Source organism: Arachis ipaensis, chromosome B10 (genome assembly GCF_000816755.2).
Source record: "Arachis ipaensis cultivar K30076 chromosome B10, Araip1.1, whole genome shotgun sequence".
Lineage (NCBI taxonomy): Eukaryota > Viridiplantae > Streptophyta > Magnoliopsida > Fabales > Fabaceae > Arachis > Arachis ipaensis.
In genome coordinates, this window is record NC_029794.2 from 124172813 (window position 1) to 124188300 (window position 15488).

At 39.2% G+C, this 15488-nt stretch overlaps 1 pseudogene; it reads left to right on the top strand.

Moving 5' to 3' along the window:
• Window positions 619–8657, top strand: LOC107622148 (annotated as a pseudogene).

Here is a 15488-nt window from a genome sequence, read left to right on the forward strand (position 1 = left end):
AATCTGAGAAAACAGAGAGAAAGAGAGGGAAGAGCGCCGGTGGAAGGGGGAAGATGCACCGGAGCTAGTGGGCTGTTCCGCCGCTCTTCGTCGCGGCTAAGGCTGTCGCCGCCGCAGATGCGTCCGTGCCGTTGTGTGTCGTCGTCAGAGGAAGAGGAGCGCGAACCAGAGCCATGTAAGGGAGGAGCAGAGCGCGCACAGGGGAGAAGCCACCGTTGCCGTTGCATCTTGCCGCCGCTGCCACTGCTGAGGTCACCATCGTCGTCCTCACCGCAAGCAGAGTCACCGCCATCCATGGTGGAGCCGAGGACAGAGAGTGCCCGAAGAGAGGAGACTGATGGAGGAGGAGTGCGACGTGAGGAAGGAGACGATGTTTACGTCACTGCCGCCAAATCTCACCACCGCTGTTGGAGCCTCTGGCCGTCGGGACCGCCTTTCTTACCACCGCTATGAAGCTCATCAGAGTTGCTCAAAGGTTACTATCGCTCTACTTGTTTCTGTTGGAAGCTGTGCTGCTGCGGGTGTGGTTGCCGAAAACTTCCACCGGAACCCATGTCTTTTGGATTGGTCGGTTAGATGGTATGCAGCAATCGTGTAAGCCTTTGGTTGTTCAGGCTGGAACCTTTTCCAAACAAGTGAGAATAAACAACACTAAGAGGAGTTTGCAAGCTGCCCCTAGTAATTTTTATTCGTCAATTTAAGACATTCACAGTGATGATGGTGGATACGGGTTCTGTGTCAAGAAGTGTTGGTTCCCATGTGAATATGATGCCAGAAAAAGATGATGATGGCCGGTTTGCAAGTGGAGGGTGGAAAAGTGAGGATGGAAGGCTTAGCCGTGGTATTCAAGCTTCAGATTGAAGAGAGTAACGATGGAGGATTTTATGATATTAAAACATTGAAGATTGCAGGTCATTCAGTATGCTTATTTGGAATATTTGATGGTCATGGTAGTTCTGGTGCTGCAGAGTATTTGAAAGAGCATCTCTTTGATAATCTCATGAAGCATCCAAATTTTCTTTACTAGTGCCAAATTGGCTATAAGTGAAACGTATCAAGGGACTGATTCTCAATTTCTAGATTCTGAAAAAGACACTTTCCGGGATGATGGTTTGACGTTAGGATTTTTGCCAGTAAAGAATTTTAATAAAACCGTCGCGTTGTAGATATAGTTTCTAAACCAACAAAAATCCCTTCGTACAAACGTTTTGGTTGTCACAAGTAACAAACCCCTTAAAAATTGATAACCGAAGTATTCAAACCTCGGGTCATCTTCTCAAGGAACTGCAGGAAAGTATGTTCTTATTGTTGGTTATGGAGATTGTAAATTTGGGGTTTTGAGAATGAAGAGCGAATAGTTTAATTAGCAAATAAAGTAAATGAAGAACAAGTAATTTAAATAGCAAGTGAAATAAATAAATGACTATGAATAAACTTTTGGCAAGGTATGAGAAATTAGAGGTCCTATCCTGGCTATCCTTATCAATGATGATAATAATTGAATCTTAATTCCACTTCGTTAGCCTTTACTAATATAAAGGAAGGTCAAGGGATTAATTGGTTTGATCTTCGGATCCTATTTATTTCCTAAGAAAAGATTGGGATTATTGAAGTTCAATTCAATTAACAAGATAACAATTATCAATCGTGTTTGAGTTTGACAACTCCTGAGTTACTAATTTCTTAACCAAAACCAAAAGGGGAAGTAAATCTACTGGAATAAAAATGTCTTCAGAGTAAAAGCAACAATAGCATAAATAAAAGAAATCAATATTAAACTGAAATACCTCAAATAACATTAATAAAAGAGTGATCTGTAACATGAAAGGATTCATAAAGTAACCTACAAAAGTAAATAAAAGGAATATTGAACCTGACCAAAAGAGATAATCCTGAAAGCGAATAAAAATCCTAATCCTAAAGAGAGAGGAGAGAACCTCTCTCCAAACTAAATCTAAATCATGGAAAGTAACTAAATTGGCGAGCTCCCCTTTAATGTATGCATTCCTCCACTTTATAACCTCCAATCTGTGTTTTCTGCACTTGGATCTGGGCCAAAAGGGCTTCAGAAATCGCTAGGGGTGTATCCTGTAATTTCTGGTGCGTGGCCTCTGTCACGCGTCCGCGTGGGTCACGCGGTCTCGTCATCTGGAGTTTTTCTTGTCACGCGGTCGCGTCGTTCACGCGTCCGCGTCGTATGCGATTTGCTCAAATCGCGCGGTCGCGTCAGTCATGCGGCCGCGTCGCTGCTTCTTTGCTCTTGGCACACGATCGCGTCGTCCATGCGATCGCGTGGATGCCAGTTTCTTCAAGGACTCCGTTTTATGCTTTCCTTCCGTTTTTGTATGTTTCCTTTCCATCCTTTGAGTCATTCCTGCCTTAGAAGATTTGAAACTACTCAACACACTAATCACGGCATCGAATGGAAATAAAGGTAATTAAAATAATTAATTTTAAAACATAGGAAACATGTTTTTCACATACATCACATAATAAGGAAGGAGAAGTAAAACCATGCAATTAATATGAATAAGTGGGTGAAGGATTGAACAAATCACTCAAATTAAGCACAAAATATATCATAAAATATGGGTTTATCAACCTATTCTAAATGCAACTACCTAAATGAGTCATGCAAAAAATGTTTCTACCTACTTAGTTAAAAGCAAATAAGTTCTCCAAGGCAAACATAAATCAGATTTCACTAATTCAAATTATACAATAAGAGACAAGTAAACTTGTAAGAAGATAGCAAATGAAAACAGAGAACATAGAATTAAGCACTGAACCTTTACTGGTAGTGTATATCACTCTAGTCTCTCAAGTGTCTAGGGTCAATCACTCTACTCTTCTTTAATCATGCTTTCTAAACCTTGTTCTTCATCTAACCAATCAACAAATATTTAATGTACCAATGCAAACATCATGAGGTCTTTTCAAAGTTGTAATGGGGCTGAGGTAAAGGTAAGGATATATGTATGGTCAAGTGAGCTATAACATGAATCTTTAATTAACCTAAGCTTTCACCTAATATACATATACTCTATATACTTTTAAATTCATGCCTAGCTACCCATAATTCCCACTTTTGTATAATTCCCATACTCATGTACCAAATTTTCTTTAATTTTTATCACATGTGCATTGATCTTTTATTAAACTTAATATTGGGGTAATTTCGTCCCCTTATTTATTTATATTTTATATATATTTTCCTTTTTTTTTTTGAATCATAAAAGCAAACATAACTTTTCAATGCACATGGATTCTCCATTATTTTTCTATTTTGGTTTTTCATGAGCAGGTTCCCAAATTCCCAATATTCAAATAATTTAAAAACATGATACATTCCCTTATTAACCCATGTTCCCACAGTTTTCCCACACTTAATTGTTACACAATCCCTATCTTAAGCTAACCAAAGATTCAATTGGGATATTTAATTGTTTTTCTGCTTAAGGCTAGTGATGTGGTAAAATACAGAATAAATGGGGATTAAAAGGCTCAAGGTGGCTGACAAGGGTGATTTAAAGGGTAGGCTTATTTGGGATAAGTGAGCTAAAATCAAACAATGGCCTCAATCATGTGCAAGCATGTAAATATACTAAATAATGCACATATAGAATGGAACAAAGCAAAGATTGCAATTATAGAGAAGAAAACACACAAGAATAAAAATATTATGGTTAAATAGTGTAACCATATAAATAAGCTCAAAATCTCACAGGTTGTGTGTTCTTTGGCTCAAAAACCATGTTCCACATACAACTTCAAACAAGTTTTAACATAAATTTTTTTTTCAATTTAAATTAGTGAAAATTTTCAAAGATAGGGTCTTAAAAGAATTTTATTACTTTAACCAAGTAGTAACTAGATGCATAAAATCAAACAAATATACAAATGCAATAACTAATTTAACAAAGAAAATTTAAACATTGGTGTTAAAACAGAAAGGTACTAACCCATGGAGATCGGTATCGGCCTCCCCACACTTAAAGATTGCACCGTTCTCGGTGCATGCTAAGATGTGCAAGTGGACGGGTGGCTTCAACTGATACTTTTCTCTATAGAATGTGCAGATTGACTTGCCTGTTTCCCCATGTAAAAGTCTTCTGGTTCTCTTCCGGGTGGCCATCCCGAAAGAAAAAGGGAAGAAGAGTAACCCAGAAATAAAGATAGGAAAATAAATACAGTATGGGTGGGTTAATGCCAAATAATAAGGGTCTCAATTACATGGTAGCTACAACATGCAAGTGAGAAAACAATAGAAGCCATGGCATGCCAGTGGTACAAAATGTACAACAATGGGGAAGAGAGTGGGGAATGAGAGATAATATAAATTCATGTCAATGCAAAAGTAATACAAATATAAAAGATTGGCATTGATTTAAATAATATTACTCAATCAGAATTAAACAACTCATTAAGCACCAAGAAAATACCAGAAAAGATGTAACAGTTGAATAAGAACATTTGAACACCAATGGTAAAATAATAAATTTAAAAAAATAAAAATATGCAATGAATGAAAGTATGCAAATAAATAAAATAAAATAAAAGATAAGAAGAATGAGAAGGGAAGGAAATAAAGTAAGAAAGAAAGAAGAAAGAAGAAAAAATAGAAGAAATTAGGATTAGAGAAGAAAAGATAAGAAAATTGGCACTAATCTGGATAGGTTGTGTGACGCTGGCAACGCGGTCGTGTGGGTGACGCGGTCGCGTGGTGCGCAATAAGGTCAGGCGACGCGGACGCGTGGGGCACGCGATCGCGTGACTTGATTTGTGCTAGTGGCGCGAGTGCAGCCTCGTTGTTGCACAACTCTCTGTTCAAAACTTAGTATTTCCAAAATCCAGGGTGACGCGGTCGCGTGGTTGACGCGATCGCGTGAGTGGCCATCATAAGGATATGACGCGGACGCGTGAGCCATGCGTCCGCGTGGTAAGGCGTGTGCGGTCAGCACCAGTCCAGCACCACTCTCGCACAACTTTCGGTCATGCACCCTTCGTACGTCGATTTCCAGGTCACGCAGCCGCGTGAGTGACGCGGTCACGTGGGAGCCATTTTTCCCACATGACGCGGACGCGTCAGCGATGCTGCCGCGTCACGTGCGTGCTTCTCTTTTTTTTTTATGCATGAAAAATGCAGAATGCAGTGTTAATATGAATGTTATGCAAAACTCCAGGTTCAATATAATGAAATAAAATAAAACTCAAAAACAAATAAAACTAAATAAAAATAAAAAAGGACGATCATACCATGGTGGGTTGTCTCCCACCTAGCACTTTTAGTTAAAGTCCTTAAGTTGGACATTTGATGAGCTTCCTGTTATGGTGGCTTGTGTTTGAACTCATCCAGGAATCTCCACCAATGTTTGTAATTCCAATGGCCTCCGGGATCCCAAACTAGGCACGTAAAGCCTGTGAGCAGCTTCAAACAGATTCTTATGCTCCCGGGGTGTTGGATGTCAGAACAGAATCCATGATCCCAAGCCTTGTTTTTAAATCCGCCTCTGTCTTGATCCATATTTTTCCATCCGGGCGGTTTAGAAAGTAGATTCTCACCACACTGACCAAACGTTTTCCGAGATCCATTCAATTGAGCTTGATACCAATCCGTGCACTTTAAGTTGAAGCGTGGAACCTTATTGAACCTTGTGCACCAGCTCTGAGCACGAGCCATTTCCCTCTTACTCTTAAAGCCGCAGAGAGCTCTAAGCTGGCCATCTGTTTCAAGTAAACCATATTCAAGTGAATAAGTAAAGTTAAAGGTTAAGGATTGTACCCACTTGAGGCTTGTATTAGGCGGTAATGGCCTTGGGGTAGGTATTTCTGGTGGTTCTGTAAGTTCTTCTCCCTTGTGCTCTTCTGTGAATTCCTCCACTTCCTTGTAAGGTTCTTCAAATGCATCTGAGTCCTGGTCAAAGTCTTCTATGTCTTCCTCATCACTTGAGTCATAGATTGGAGGTTGAGAGAAATCTACCTCCGCGTCATCTTCGTATTCACTTGGGGAAGATTCTTTGATCTCAGAGAATTCACTTGCGGATGCAAGTTCATTACTAAGAGAGCTTGACTTGTGACTATCATCATCAAGGGAATTTGTGTCCTGGGTTATTCCGTCTAGTTCTTCATAAACGACTTGCCTTGGGGATTGTGCACTGTCCTCCTTAGCATCAACTGTAATGTCCTTGACGGAGTTCTCCTCAGCTCTGAATTTCCATGGAGGTTCAGCATCTCCTAGATCTTCAACCAACTCTTCTTCTTGTACAATGACAGCTTCTTCTACTTGTTCTAGTACGAATTCATGCTCTGTCTTGTCCACTGGAGTTTCTAATATTTCCTTCATGCTACGCTCTTCATTAGATTGTCCACATGGGGCTGTGGTTGGTCCTTGAATGTTCGTGCGTCTAGAAGCTAATTGAATTACTGCTTGCTCCAGTTGCCGAATGGTTGTTTAAAGTTTATCTACTGTTGCCTTGAGGCGAACCTCTGATTCTCGGGGTGATGGATTTGGACATGAAACATAGGGAAGTGGTGGTGCTTGGGGGTGATTGGATTGGAACTGGGGTAGGAAAGGATCATACGGTGGTGAATGGTGAAAAGAAGCTTGTGAGTGTGGTGGTTTGAGGTTATGTTGAGAGGATGGTCTATAGGCATGGGGTGGGGCTTGTTGGTAGTTACAAGGTTGTCCACCATATCTATCAGCTGGATATGCATTGTAGAATGGTCGTTGCCCATGATATCTTGGAGGGTGTTGACGCCTAAAGGGTTGATTAGATCCTCTTGGCTCCATCCATCCTTGATTGGTCTGACCTTGATGCATATTCCTGTTGTAACTTCTATTTCCTTCAGCAAAGTTAGAACCAAACTCAAAGCGAGAGGAGTGAGAGTTCATAGTAGCAAATAAAATTAAAAAGGAAAAACAGAAATAAATAAACAAGTAAAAGAAAAATATGTACAATAACCAATAATAAGGCACACGTTAGCAGTTCCCCGGCAACGGCGCCATTTTGACGTTAGGATTTTTGCCAGTAAAGAATTTTAATAAAACAGTCGCGTTGTAGATATAGTTTCTAAACAAACAAAAATCCCTTCGTACAAACATTTTGGTTGTCACAAGTAACAAACCCCTTAAAAATTGATAACCGAAGTATTCAAACCTCGGGTCGTCTTCTCAAGGAACTGCAGGGAAGTATGTTCTTATTATTGGTTATGGAGATTGTAAATTTGGGGTTTTGAGAATGAATAGCGAATAGTTTAATTAGCAAATAAAGTAAATGAAGAACAAGTAATTTAAATAGCAAGTGAAATAAATAAATGACTATAAATAAACTTTTGGCAAGGTATGAGAAATTAGAGGTCCTATCCTGGCTATCCTTATCAATGATGATAATAATTGAATCTTAATTCCACTTCGTTAGCCTTTACTAATATAAAGGAAGGTCAAGGATTAATTGGTTTGATCTTCGGATCCTATTTATTTCCTAAGAAAAGATTGGGATTATTGAAGTTTAATTCAATTAACAAGATAACAATTATCAATCGTGTTTGAGTTTGACAACTCCTGAGTTACTGATTTCTTAACCAAAACCAAAAGGGGAAGTAAATCTACTGGAATAAAAATGTCTTCAGAGTAAAAGCAACAATAGCATAAATAAAAGAAATCAATATTAAACTGAAATACCTCAAATAACATTAATAAAAGAGTGATCTGTAACATGAAAGGATTCATAAAGTAACTTGCAAAAGTAAATAAAAGGAATATTGAACCTGACCAAAAGAGATAATCCTGAAAGCGAATAAAAATCCTAAATCTAAATCCTAATCCTAAAGAGAGAGGAGAGAACCTCTCTCCAAACTAAATCTAAATCATGGAAAGTAACTAAATTGGCGAGCTCCCCTTTAATGTATGCACTCCTCCACTTTATAACCTCCAATCTGTGTTTTCTGCACTTGGATCTGGGCCAAAAGGGCTTCAGAAATCGCAGGGGGCGTATCCTGTAATTTCTGGTGCGTGGCCTCTGTCACGCGTCCGCGTGGGTCACGCGGTCTCGTCATCTGGAGTTTTTCTTGTCACGCGGTCGCGTCGTTCACGCGTCCGCGTCGTATGCGATTTGCTCAAGTCGCGCGGTCGCGTCAATCATGCAGCCGCGTCGCTGCTTCTTTGCTCTTGGCACGCGATCGCGTCGTCCATGCAATCGCGTGGATGCCAGTTTCTTCAAGGACACCGTTTTGTGCTTTCCTTCCATTTTTGTATGTTTCCTTTCCATCCTTTGAGTCATTCCTGCCTTAGAAGATCTGAAACTACTCAACACACTAATCACGGCATCGAATGGAAATAAAGGTAATTAAAATAATTAATTTTAAAGCATAGGAAACATGTTTTTCACATACATCACATAATAAGGAAGGAGAAGTAAAACCATGCAATTAATATGAATAAGTGGGTGAAGGATTGAACAAATCACTCAAATTAAGCACAAAATATATCATTAAATTATGGGTTTATCATGGCTCTACTGCTTCAATCGCTGTTTTGGTTGATAACCATCTCTATGTTGCTAATGTTGGAGATTCTGGGACTATAATATTGGCTGGTAAAGCAATTGCTCTCTCAGGATCATAAACCAAACAGAAGTGATGAACGGAAGAGGAATTGATGCGTTTAACTATTGAGCTTTGACTAAATTGAGGTAGGGTTTTTCTTAATATCTATTTTACATTACAGAGTTGTTATAAGTAGATATTAATGTGAGAAAGATATGTCTGTGATTATGATTGTCTTATAAATGTGGTTGTTTGCTGGACTGAATGACTGACTGCATGATTGCTTGAGTAGTTTGTGATGGCTAAAAAGAAATTAGTTTGAAAGGTTATTTAGTTGATTATTATGAAAAATGGTTTTCTTGGTTTTGAAGCTATTTTTGATAATGTAAATGAATCGGCTTTGGAAATGATTTGGAATATGAAACTGAATTAATTTTGAAAACGGTTTAATTTTGAGTTAGTCTGACTTTATAAATGATTTAGTATTTGAGCTGGTTTGATTTTAAAAAGAGATTTATTATTGGCACTGATTCGCTTTGAAAACAATTTGATATTGGAACTGGTTGAATTTTGGAAAATGAATGAGATTTAGAAATGGTTGAGAAAAAAGTTTGAGAAATGTTTGGATGGGACCCGAAAAGGGTGGCAGAACCCAAGTTTTAGAGGAGATGCTATCGAAATTTTATAAAATTAGAAGTTTCATTTAAAGTAGTTATTTTAAAAGGGTTTTAAGTATTATATGATTTAAAATTACCTCATTTATCAAACGAAGAGTTATGTTTTGGATTGGGAATTGTTAGTGAACGGAATGGAAAGAAGGACGATGAGAATTTTCTTTGAAATATGGTTTTTGAATGAATTTAGAAATGAGATTTGGATTGACGAATGATTATGATGTTGAGAATGTTGAGAATGTTGAGATATGATCTTTGAATTATTCATATGGCTTATGATTTTGAATTATCTGAGATACGAGGTTCCCTGGATAAAGTACCATGGCTTGCCACCACGTGTACCAGGTTGAAAACTCGATACTCTGTTGACCCTACGACGTAAGTGTGACCGGGCACTATATAAATTCCCGGGAATGTTACCCTCATTGAGCAATATTGATTATTTGAGAAAAAGCTATGCATAGACTCTTGGGGATGTACGTCGGGGGACAGTCTAAGGACAATTCAGACTTGTCGGGTTGGCTGAATAACCGACAGATGAGCCTTATCAGCCATAGGACAAGCATGCATCATATGCATTTGTATGCTTTGCTTGGGTTTGAACTTGTTTTGGTTTGCTTAATTGTTAAACTGTTCTTAACTGCTACTTGAACTATTTGCTATAATTGCTACATACTTGTGCTTTCCTTGTCTGTCTTGCCTGTGTTTGTCCTGGCGTGCTACATTTGAGAATGAACTTTGGTGCTGAATTAATGATTGTGTTGTTTGATTGCGTGGTTGGTTTCTGATTGAGATTTTCTTATAAGAAAGGAAATGTTTCGGATTTCAATTAGATTAAACATTGTTTCTTTGAAAAAGTTTTGAACGATTACCTACTGGTTTTTAAAGGATTCATAAGGTGATGATAATCACTGAGTTTGAAAATAATTTTCTTGTTAAATATCTTCTTATGACAACTTTGAAACTCCGTGGTGAGACCATGTGGTTAGGTTCTCACCTCCTACAGCTTTACATTTTCAGGAACCGGATGAAGAAGCATTAAGAAGAGTTAAACTGCGTTTGGTTTCATATGTTGTATGAATTAGATTATTTTCTTCCCTCGTCTTTGTTATAATTAGTTTGTAAGAGGGATAGGAGTTGTATGTTTTATATGTATATTATATTATAAGATATTATGTAAGGAGTCTTGTATATGAATCTATGCCTGCTTGTATAAAGTATTTATTTTCCGGTTTTCAAAGAACGCAGCGATACAGTGTCGAGTGACAGGCTCCTATTTAAATATTTAGTATGTAAAGTAGTCATAATACTTCTTGCTATCAAAATGGTGCAGCCGGAAGTGTGACATTCTAGTAGTGAAGGTGTTACATGGAGATTCGTTTTGTGAAAATAAAATATATATAGGCACTCAGAAGTGCATGAATGTAAACTTAATTTTAAGGATATTGATCGCAATATTTTAATAAAACAGAATCCTCTTTGTAGAGTTTAAAATGTTCTTTGTAGAGTTTTTTTTTTTGAAGATTTTTGTTAATAAATATTTTATTCTTTATAAATTCATCATATATACCCTAGTTTCTGAAATTCAGACTCTCGTTATTATTATTTCGTATTATTATTATTATTATTATTATTTAAGTAAATACCGATTATATGAGTAGTAGTACTATATATACGTATGATTAAAGAAGAGAACGAGTTTTAAGAAATAAATTAAGCATAAAATTCATGAAGATTTTTTTGGTTCTATTGTTATAGTTATATATACGTGAAACTGATCTTACCTTATTAAACCTGTTTTTGGCATACAAATTAAATGGTGGTTTGTTTTAGATCCAGTTTGTTGTTTTAATATGTGAAATATAAAATAATCATACAATATATATAAGAACAACAATAAATTAAAGTCTCATACTCGATCATAACGATATATTAAAACTAAAATGTAAGACAAATGCGAATAAAATATAACCTTGAAATTTATTAATAAACGTGCATAATTGCATTATACTTACAGTGAACATTATTCAACTATATATAGTGGTGATCGACGTGTTCCTGAAAGGAAGACCTTCCACTATTGCCGGTGTCTTATTACTAATTGGATTTGGACTATCGGAAATATTATGGTCATGATTTATGTTTCTAGAGAATAACTTTTCGGTGCTGGATTATCAATTCGATTTAGACCAGATGGAATATCATGGTTGAGACCTATATCTTTTGAAAAAGTTTATTTTTTGGGAAGAGGTCCATTTGGATTTGGCAGCGTCGGCACGTCATTATGAATTGGGTTTGGACCAACTAGAATGACACAGTCGAGGTCTATAATTTTTGAGAAAGAATATTTTTTGAGAGGAGGTTCATTTGGGTTTAGCAGCACTGGCACTTCATTATGGATTAGATTTGGACCAACTGGAACGACACGGTCGAGACCTATAATCTTTGAGAAAGAGTATTTTTTGGGAAGAGGTCCATTTGGATTTGGTAGCGCCGGCACTTCATTATAGATTTTTTCCCTTGCTTCACTCGCAAGTTACCACATCCCCTAGCTCCTTCCTCATTGCTAGGCATACCATAATGATTTGATACATAAGGAGTGAGATCGGAGGCTTAAAAGTATGAGGTTTGGCTTTAAAAACTCAAAAATCAACTTTGGCATGAAAATAGGGCCACGCGTACGCGCACTCCACGCGCACGCGTGGATGGCCAAAAACTCATCGACGCTCAAGCGTCATACGCGCGAACGCGCGGGTTGAAAAATATCCAAACGGCGCGCAAGCGTCAGCCACGCGTACGCGTGGGTGCTCTTGCGCCCAGGCACAAAACTGGCACGACCCTGGCACAACTCTCTGGAAAATAGCTGGGCATTTGGTACAGCGCATCAACGCGCCCACGCACACCACGTGCACGCGTGGATGGTGCTTTCTGGAAGAACGGCGCGCACGCGCCAGGTGCGCCTACGCGCGTAGGGTCGTTCTGCTAAAAATTTTCTAAGTTAAAAGCTGCAGAATTTATAGATTCAACCCCCAATCTTCCGACGGACATAACTCTCTCATTTTAAATTGTTTTTCACCCGTCGTTAGGTTTTCTCTCTTCTCTTCTCTCTTCCCAATTTCAGCGCCCAACACCCCTTCTTTAGGGCAAAATGAGCTGAAATACTCATAATTAATGTTTATATATATATTATTTAATTAATTTCGGTTAGACCGGGTATTACATTCTACCCCCCTAACAGAAATTTTCGCCCTCGAAAATTCCATCCATCACTGCGAGTACGCGAGCGCTCTATGTCTCTATATCCAACGCATAACAGTCCCAAGGTCCTTTTATTCTGCGCGCTTCCGTTGCCGCGCTCTGATTTCTCTATATTCGAGGTTCTCGGTCATTTGTCCAATGCCAACCAACAGTCTCGTTCCTTACTTTTATCGTCTCATCAACTCACCCTATTAAATCTCAAATCATGTCATCAATAATATTACCATCGTCGTTAATCACAGCCATCTTCCCCCATCACTATAATCAATCAAAGATCATCACCACACCTTAATGATACTCCATCACTATCCTCTCTCTCTCTGCCAAGCCAATTACCACTAATCACAGCTCAACTCCAAGCATAAACTCCAAACTTACTTTCTTATTCTCAAACCCTCGAATTTCCACATGACTTGCTGTTATAAAGCCTCCGACTCATCAATCAAAAACCCTTTCATTTCTGGAAAGCAAATGAGTTTGACATAACAATTTAACAAAATTATAAGAATCCGCTTTCCTTTAATAATCTATAAAAGCATTCGAGACACATCTTTTTTTGTTAACGTTACTCATATCAAAAATCATCCTCAAAACCATAACCAACGCTCTTTCAATTTCTTGGGAAAAATTTTCAACAGTACCTCCCCAAAAATTGGAGTTTACCACCCGTCACGGGTTTCCTTAAACCAATCTCAGTACCGCATCAGCATTCCAATTTAGTGGTTTTCACATTCGTCTTTCAAAACCAATCATTATAAATCTCAATCTAATTCCAAGGTCACTATGACCAAACATCATGGTACTCATCTCTCAAACACGACAACTTGCACTCTCTCATCATCTAAATCCAATTATGCATCAATGATAATTTCCTCATCCTCTTTAGAACCATCAAAGCTCGCAGCCGCAATCAATTCCAACTATTGGGGATCATTACTTGCAGTAACCCGCTTAACCCTTCTAGTATTCAAACATAAGATACTATAGTAAACTTTTACAGCTCTTATTCGTAGCTATCCTGTGTTACTGCTTCCACAAGTTTCCGCTGCTTTATTCTGATCTCTCGTCTAGTACGAGTTCTATCACTTACTTCCTCACAACCACAACTTAGCATGACTGGCATTCACTAGATTTCTATCTATGATAGCCAAAATCACATACCAACTTAATCGTACTTTTAACACGTTGTTACCGATCTTTCGCTTACCAATTCCCAAAGCGTCGGATCTAACGGTATCACCCGTTGTTGTAGTGAACACACGACCTTGTTGTTGGCCCTTGGTAGTATTCCGATTGACCTTCTTAGGACATTTCCAGGACACGTGTCCAACTCCTCTACAACCATAGAAAAGTTCCAATCTACCTCGACACGGAGTTCCCGGATGATGGCTTTGACATCGCCCACCAGTCATTCCACTCTGAGGTTGCTTTCCATTAAAGGCCTACCTAATCACTTATGCTCACCAAACCTTCTATTAAGATAACTTAGGGTTATCTAGAACAGATCATAATTTTTCATTCGACCATGTATTATGAGTGAATACCAGCCTTCAGCATTATCTAAAGTGGTAAAGAATTGAGTTATCAGTTTTCTTATTACCTCAGGTACGAAAATCAGACTTGGCAGTCTCCCGGTCCTTCCGATGTGGGCAATCTCTGACCAAATGTCCTAGCTTTCCGCAATTGTAACACAAACCCGAACCATAACGACACGGTCTATTTGGGTGATGACCTCCACATCTCTGACAGCTCAAAACATCTGAAACAACCACTATTTGCTTTTCCCTACCTTTTCCTTGGGAATTCTTATTTGTCGCAAGGTCATTTCGCCTTTGGGGAAGACGTTGTGGGTATCCTCTTCTCTTAAACTCTTGACCCCTTGTTGGGTATTCCTGATTGTGCTCTCTGCGGTGGGACTCCTGACGGTCATTCTTCGTCTCAACAGCCTTCCTCACACATTCTTCAGCAATATGGCTCTTGTTCACAAGTTCGGAGAAGACCCTAATCTCCATCGGTCCAACGGATCTCAGGATTTCACTTCGAAGTCCTCCCTCATACTTAATACACTTCCATTCCTCGAAGTCTCCCGGGGTTCCTTGACACATACGAGAAAACCTGAATAACTCCTCAAATTTATCCGTATACTCAGATACGGACATTGTACCCTGCTTCAGTTGCAGTAATTCAAGTTTCTTGACCGTTCTAGCAGAATTCGGGAAGTACTTCTTATAAAATTCCACTTGGAAGGTACCCCAGGTGATAGGATCATTCCCCTGCTGCAGGAGACGTCAGACCCCTTGCCACCAATGCGATGCTTCCCCCGTGAGCAGATAGGTAGCAAATTCAACACACTGTTCTTCAGGCACCAACTGCGCTTGCAGTGCTCGCTCCATGGCCTGAAACCAGGTGTCAGCTTCAGTCGGATTAGTGGTTCCCTTGAACTTAGGTGGATTAACCTTTAAGAAAGTTGCCAGTGTCATCGGGCCCTGAGCTCCACTTCCGCCATTGCCATTATTATTTATCTGTTGCCCAAGAGCCTCCGCAGTGGCCTGCATAGTAGCAGCCATATTCTCCAACACCGCCATAAAGTTTACCGGGTTATTCGGGTTGATTTCCGGTTCCTGAGTACTAGTACGATCTCTCTCACGTCCCCGACCAGGTCCACGAGGCGCCATCTGGTTCCTATATACACCAAACAATCGATATCAAGTTGATCAGTCTCAATATCGGAAGTATAGTGCTTCAAAGTACCAAAAGTACGCTCATGGACTTCATGCTAGATGTATCGGTTAGATACCCTAACTAGCACAGGCACAGACTTAGAGTATGCATTGAAGCATAAGCAGTTCCATCCCTCAGGCTCACGAGGACGAACTGCTCTGATACCATAGTGGATTGTAAGGCCCACATCGGTTGGAGAGGGGAACGAAGCATGCCTTATAAGGGTGTGGATACCTCTCTCTAGCATGACGCGTTTTGACGAGAGAGTGTGGGGGGCTTTGGCCATCATCC